Source organism: Xenopus laevis, chromosome 2L (genome assembly GCF_017654675.1).
Source record: "Xenopus laevis strain J_2021 chromosome 2L, Xenopus_laevis_v10.1, whole genome shotgun sequence".
Classification (NCBI taxonomy): domain Eukaryota; kingdom Metazoa; phylum Chordata; class Amphibia; order Anura; family Pipidae; genus Xenopus; species Xenopus laevis.
Window position 1 is genome coordinate 168,538,245 of NC_054373.1, and position 7,461 is coordinate 168,545,705.

The window sequence follows — 7,461 nt, forward strand, 5'->3', positions numbered from 1 at the left end:
GCTTAAGGTAACATCTTAGGCATGTGGGTAGGATGTGGCCCTTTAAGCGATTGAACCTTTCCAGTGGTTCCACTGATTGTTTTCTTTTAATTTGCCCATTGGGCTATTAGTTTTATTGGATATTTGGCCCACTGTACAAAACATTGGATAGCACTGGTATAGTCTAATGGATGTGTTCACATTTGACCCAAGCACATGTTAACAGTTCATGCCCATGAATATGGCTGACTGCCCAGAGAGGCATATTTCTCTGCTTACTCATCTCAGTCCTGATAAAGCTCACTTGAACTTGCACTTACACCATGTGTGCTCATTAAATCAGAACCTATAAGAGGGGATAGTTAGCTTCTCACACTATAGATATACTGCACCCATCAACCGTGTTCAGCTGTTCTGCCCAAGGAATGCTGGTAGTTGTAAGTGCTAAATGTTTCCTGTCTATAATCAGATGTCCACTCCCATAGCATCAAACAGGTAGAGGTGTAGATGATTTTTGACGGTTAATTATTTAGTGTAGCTCTGAAGCATGGAGAAAAACAAGGTGCACATGTGCCTCATATCCTAAAACAAATGTTGGGTAATTTACAAATGCCCCAGATGCAAGTACAAGAGCACTAAGGGGTGAAAAATCATGACCCTTAGGCTAGGGCCAGACGATCCATGCAAAAGCACCCTGCTTCACCCATAGCCTTTGAACTGATTTTGGTGCAAAATGTTGTGTTTCAGCTCAAAAATCTGCCGCGTCTGCCCACACCCGAGCAGAAACAATGCTTCCAGGCGCAGACAGACCAGGAGCGGAAGCTCAGCGGGGCAACAGATTCTCCCCCTGCAGAAAAAAGGCAGTTGGAGATCAGCCATTGTCTGGCCCTGGCCTTATTGCAGGGGTGTCCAAAAGGTAGATTGGGTTCTCCTTTTGCCTATAAGATGTATTAGAGCTCACTCTATTAAAATCATCAGACATCATGTCTCTCTACATGCAGGATTTGCGCAAAAGGCAGTTATTTTGTTAGATTTTGTTTGTACTGGAATCAGTTATTTGAGTGAGCTCTAATTTATCTGCTAGGAAAGGAACCCCCCCCCCATAAGATATATTGGATCTAACTGCTGCATGAAGACAGAATGAAGAGAAACAGATGCCGAGAGAAGAATAGTGAATATAAACTTGATTATTTCATAAACAGTGCAGAATATTTAAATGATTGTATTGACAAATTTTCTTATTTGAGTATGATGAAGCTTATAGTTCCCCTTAAAGGACTATTTTATCAAAACTGTAATATAGAGATGCACCGAATCCCCTATTTTGGGAACCCCCGAATCCTTCTCGAAAGATTCGGCTGAATTCCGAACCAAATCCTAATTTGCATATGCAAATTAGGGGTGGGAAGGGGAAAATATTTTCTACTTCCTTGTTTTGTGACAAAAAGTCACGCGATTCCCCTCCCGCCCCTAATTTGCATATGCAAACTGGGATTTCGGATTCGGTTCGGCCTGGCAGAAGGATTCGGCCCAATCCGAATCCTGCTATAAAAGGCCAAATCCCGAACCGAATCCTGGATTTAGTGCATCCCTACTGTAATACCCCATGCATTCATGTGTTAGAGCACAGTTACTAGCCTCTAATTCATTGTTTGGGCGGGGTTTAGTGAGGCTGTTGATGAGAACGTGTAAAGGTGGCCATAGACGTAACAATTACGATCATTCCAAGAAAGATTGTTTCGTTTCAATACACACGTGTAGAGCTGAATTGTCAGATATACAGGTAGAAACAATAGAATTCTACCTGTATCTGACGATTCAACACTAACAATGGCCCATGTTTGGATGCCATCAAAGTCACCCGATCAAAATTTTCCGTCCAGCCCGATCGAAGAGCCGACCAAGTCTTCTGCCGATATTGATCGGCTCTTTTCCCACCATATGAAAATTTGTGCCACCTTGAGGGCTACTAACAGTGTTAGATATATGCTTATTAGAAATAATTCTTTGTTGCACATATTTTTATGCCAGATCAGCAATTCGTTCTTGTATTCCCGATCATCAATTTATTCCTCTCTCCTACTCTTCTCTTATCTAACATTTTTATGTCTCAATAACAACTCGTGTTTCAGTATCTGGACCACACAGAAAGCAGAACATCCTATCCCCCCACTTAATGTTGCAGTTATTCCTAAAGACTTTTCCTGGAAGTGAAAAATCTGCTTAATGTGTTTAATGGAAGCCAGAAACATTACATTCTGCCACTGAAATGCACAGGGGTACGAGTACAAAAATATAAAAGGTAAAGTAGTTCTTTTTTAAGTCAAGGCACTCGGATCGCTTTGTGTTCCGGGAATTTCGGGGAGATTAGTCGCCCATAGAAGAGGAGGTTTGTCATTGGGTGACTAATCTTCCCAGAGTCGTCACGTCTGTCACCAGCCTAAATCTACAGTTCATAACATGGTAAAACCGCTCACCCATTTATAGGAAAGTGTTGTATGTACAACTAGTATTTATAGGGTAATTTCACACATTAGAATTCCTCTGCATATTGATTCTGCCCATCCTCTGCCCCTATCCCCTAGTACCCATGCATTGATTTGAATAAGAGACTGGAATATAAATAGGAGAAGGCCTGAATAGAAAGAGGAATAATAAAAAGTAGCAATCATAATAAATAGCCTTACAGATAACATGTTTTATTTGGGGTCAGTGACCTCCATTTGAAAGCGGGAAAGTGAGAAGAAAAAGGCAAATAATTCAAAAAAAATTTAAAAAATAATGAAGACCAATTGAAAAGTTGCTTTGAATTGACCATTCAATAACATACTAAAAGGTGAACCACCCCTTTAAGGTTTCGCTGTTATGGATCGGGCGTGTGTTGAGTTTTTCCTGACCAGCACATCACTAAAATGAATGATAAGCTTATATTTGGTGTGGCATTAGCAATAATTACAGTGTGTTTTAAAATAGCAAAGAACACATAGTAAATTGGTTACTCTGATAATGGTGTGGGTATGGTACCAGTGCACGAGTACTAAGACACTGAATTTACATACCACACCCTGCACTAATACCTGGTCATAATGCTAAACCCAAAATAAATTATAATATTCTCTTTATTTTCGTGTAAATGCTTAGTCAAATACATCGGGTCAGTAAGGGTAGTCTATATGATGTACATATAATATTTATCTAGTATTGACCCACTGCTTAACACATATTGTTAATCATTCCATGCTTGAAACATATATGTTTTTGTGACCAAAAAAAGCTTTGAGTGCTTCTTCAAACTTGTTACAAGTATGGTACGTGCTATCCAGAATGCTTGGGACCTGGGGTTTTTCCGGATAACCGATCTTTAACTGATGTTTATACCTTAAGTCTACTAGAAAATCATGTAAACATTATATAACCCCAAATAGGCTGGTTTTGCTTCCAATAAGGATTGATTATATCTTAGTTTGGATCAAGTACGAGCTACAGTTTTATTATTACAGAGAAAAAGGAAATACTTTCTGGATTATTTGTATAAAAAGGAGTCTATGGGAGATGGCCTTTCTGTAAAGAATTCTTCTGAGCTTTTCTGGATAATGAGTTTCCACATAATGGGTCCCATAGCTACTATAACTCCCATAGCTACTATAAACATTCAACTCTAAGGGGCATATTTATAAAAATATAAAATTAGAGCTCACCCACTTGTTATTCAATCCTATGGGATTTTTAAAATTGTATTTATCACATGTGAACTCTTAACTTTCACCCACCGATAAATACAATTTTAAAAATCCTATAGGAAAGATGAGAGAGTAGTTTCTCTCTGGTGAGCTCCAATCTTACATTTGGATAAATCCGCTTCCTTATTGCTTCCAATAAGGATTAATAATATCTTTGTTGGGATTAAAACATGGTACTTTTTTCTTATTACAGAGATAAAGGAAATTGTTTATAAAAATTTGGATTATTTGGATAAAATGGAGTCTATTTAGAGCTTTCTTGATAACGGGTTTCCGGATCCCATATCTGTATATCATTTAGCACAGTGTTTCTTGAACAATGAGAGTCATGTTTTATACCACAGGAAAATCCATTTCACTATCATTTAGGGCAGGGGCACACAAAGCTACTGGGGAGATTAGTCGGCTAGCGGCAAATCACTTTCGGGGTGACTAATCTCCCGAAACTGCTTCCCTGCTGGCTAGAATCTAAATCGCCAGTGAAGTTGCCTCACGACTTCAGAAAACGAAGAGCTCCGAGTGCCATCCTGCCATCAATTTAATCTCCCCCTTTAGCTTTGTGTGCCCCTGCCCTTAAAAGTAATAATATATAACATGCGTATACAACATGGTTATTTGTAAGGCTCGCCGTTGTAAATTGCACATCCCCATTAACTCAAGTATCAGTCGTTTTACAGCAGCTTGGCTTAAAGCATTTCCTTTTTACTGTCACCCAATCAGGTTTCCAGCCTTATCTTTCTACCTCCTGGGAGATGAAACAGAAAACAATATGGAGGCCTAGGAATTCTGGCTTTGTACTCTCTTTTTGTTGTTTTGGGAAACCCCTGAGGCAGCTTAAGTGATTGTTGATAAATTGTTCTGCCGCATTTTGGGTATGCCAAGCAGCCGAACTAAATAAATCCCCTAGAACAATCTTGCTAATCTGGGAAGCAGTAGTTGATCCCATGCTTTCAGGTAGTCTGTATCCCTGCCTGCAGGGTGCTTAGGATTTGAAGATAAGCAGAAAATGCATTATAAGAAGGTATAATTAAGTGAGATTACTGGAAAGTGGTCAATGTACAGTGGATAAAGGGTAGCATTTTCCAGCTTTAGCCCATGATGATGAGAATAGAAAACCCGACCCATTGTCAGACCTGAAACCACCAGGTGGTGTATACAGGCACACAACAAATGATCTACAACAGTGATCCACAACCAGTGGCTCAGGAGCAACATGTTACTCACCAACCCCTTGGATGTTGCTCCCAGTGGCCTCAAAGCAGGTGCTTATTTTTGAATTCCAGGCTTGGAGACAAGTTTTGGTTGTATAAAAACCAGATGTACTGCCAGACAGACCCTCATGTGGACTGCCAGTCCACATAGTTGCTATCAAATAGCCAATCACAGCCCTTATTGGGTATCCCCTAGGAACTTTTTCATGCTTGTGTTGCTCCCCAACTTTCTTTATATTTAAATGTGGCTTACTGATAAAAAAAAGGTTGATCTACAGGCTCCAGTTAATCCCATTTGGCTTCCAAAGTGGCCATTTTCAGCAGAACTACGTCAGCATACATACCGTCTCCTGAGGTGGAAGGTATTTTCCCACACAGCAGGGGTATTTGCCTAAAGCTAGCCATACAAATGCAGATACTGCAATTAGATAATAGGTTTCCTACAACTCTCAGGACGTGCATCCAATGAACAATCTGATCATTGTACCTTAGATATTATTAGTCTTGGCAGTTGGGCAGGTTTTAAATATATATGATTAGTTTGGTCCTGAATATTTGTTAAGGAATAGTCAATCTGATGATATCAACAAAACAATAGTGACAATTTATTCCCGTCAACTGGTGTCTACACACATAGCCAGTCTACTGACCAATCTGGATCATTTATCAGCAAGAAGCTTGTATGCTCACATTCTGTGCTTGCGTCCCTAATTCCTGTTAATGACAGTCGGTGGCTATACACTGGCCAATCATCTATGTCAGTGATCCCCAATGAGTGGCTCACAAGTAACATGGCCTAGCCTGAAACATGTTGTGACGCAATTTTCCCCAATAAAAACACTTTGCAGTCATAGTTACTGCCTTGGATTTGTCCTGCTTTCTACTATAATATATCACCAACCCCTTGAATTTTGCTCCCAGTGGCCTCAAAGCAAGGTGCTTATTTTTGAATTCCAGGCTTAGAGGCAAGTTTTGGTTGTATAAAAACCAGTTGTACTGTGAAACAGAACCTCCTGTTGGCTGCCAGTCCACATAGGGGCTACCAAATAGCCAATCACAGCCCTTATTTGGCACCCCCAGGGACTTTTTTTCATGCTTGTAATGCTCTACAACTTTTTTTACATTTTGAATGTTGCTCCTGGGTAAAAAAGGTTGGCAACTGGCATGTACATGCAACATTTGTATGCTCTGTGTTCAGGTCCGGACTGAGAATTAAAATAGGCCCTGGCATTTCAGGTACATAGAGGCCCAATCAGCCCACATAGAGGCTCAAACAGCCACCACCAGCCCACTAAATACTGACTTTCAATGGGACCTTATAGCAGCCCCTCTGGCATTTGCCAGAACCCACTGATTGCCAGTTTGGGCCTGTCTGTGTTTGTTTGTGCCAACAAACAACAACAATTAACCCGATGTTGCTCTGCCTTTGGTGGGCATATTGGATTAAGATCCGCTTGTTTGGCGACCTTGACAAACGAGCGGATCTTTTTGTTTATGACCACCTTTAGGGTGGTGACACGCTAAGATTCTGGGGAGATTAGTCGCGCTTACATTTATCAGCTTTGAATCAGTTTATCTGCCATTTAGCCATCCAGATTGCCTTTTGTCCACCCCCCCCTCCAAAACTGACACATCCAGGGTGGACTTAATTGGCCTGCACAGTTTTGTATCATTTTGTATTGCTACTTTTAATGCCCTCCCCTTAGTCATTAATGAACAAACTGAAAATTTCTCTAAATGGAGAGGAAGCAAAGGCACAAATTCCAAGAACAATTCAGTTTTGTCTCTGCTTAGTGACTGCTGCCAGGTACCTAGTGTTACTGTACAAAATACTGGCTTGACAGATAGGGGTGAGTCAGAGCAGCCATATAAGCAGAGAAGTAGCTGCTAAATGAAGTGGGGGTATAATATTAGTTATATTTAGACTTAGATGAATCTACGCTGCTCAGTGCAAAAGTGAAACTTGAATTGGGTGACTCACCCCATAACTATGGCTTACGTCACAGAAAACCAAATAAGACCATACTCTTTTTTTTTTCATCCTTACATGAGGGAATAGTGGAATTAAGGGATCTAATCACTGCACGAAGGCCAACTTCAAGGGTCTCAGATAACATTTCCAAAAGTGGAAATCTACTACCGGGAAAGCCACAAGTCTTGGGGATTCATTGAAGATAGTGCAGCCAACAGGTGAGGGTTTAGGGGGATCTGAAGTACATGGAATCTTCATTCATCAGTCCAGAGGAGGGATATAGAGGCACACTGCAGGTTTCCGACATTATCAATCTAATTAGGAACTGGTTTAACCACCGGCAATTCTGTTTCTAAATACCCAGCATTAAAGTGATACTGACACCAAAAAACAACTTTTTAAAATATGAATGTACATTAAAAGTTACCTATAGGTCATGTTGATGGTTTTCTGCATACACGGGCCTATAAAAGCTGCCAACAGGCCGAGTCAGCAGCTTATTGGCCCATGTGTGGGGCCAGCCGACGGGCTTCCCCGAAAGTCAGCCAGATCTCGATTT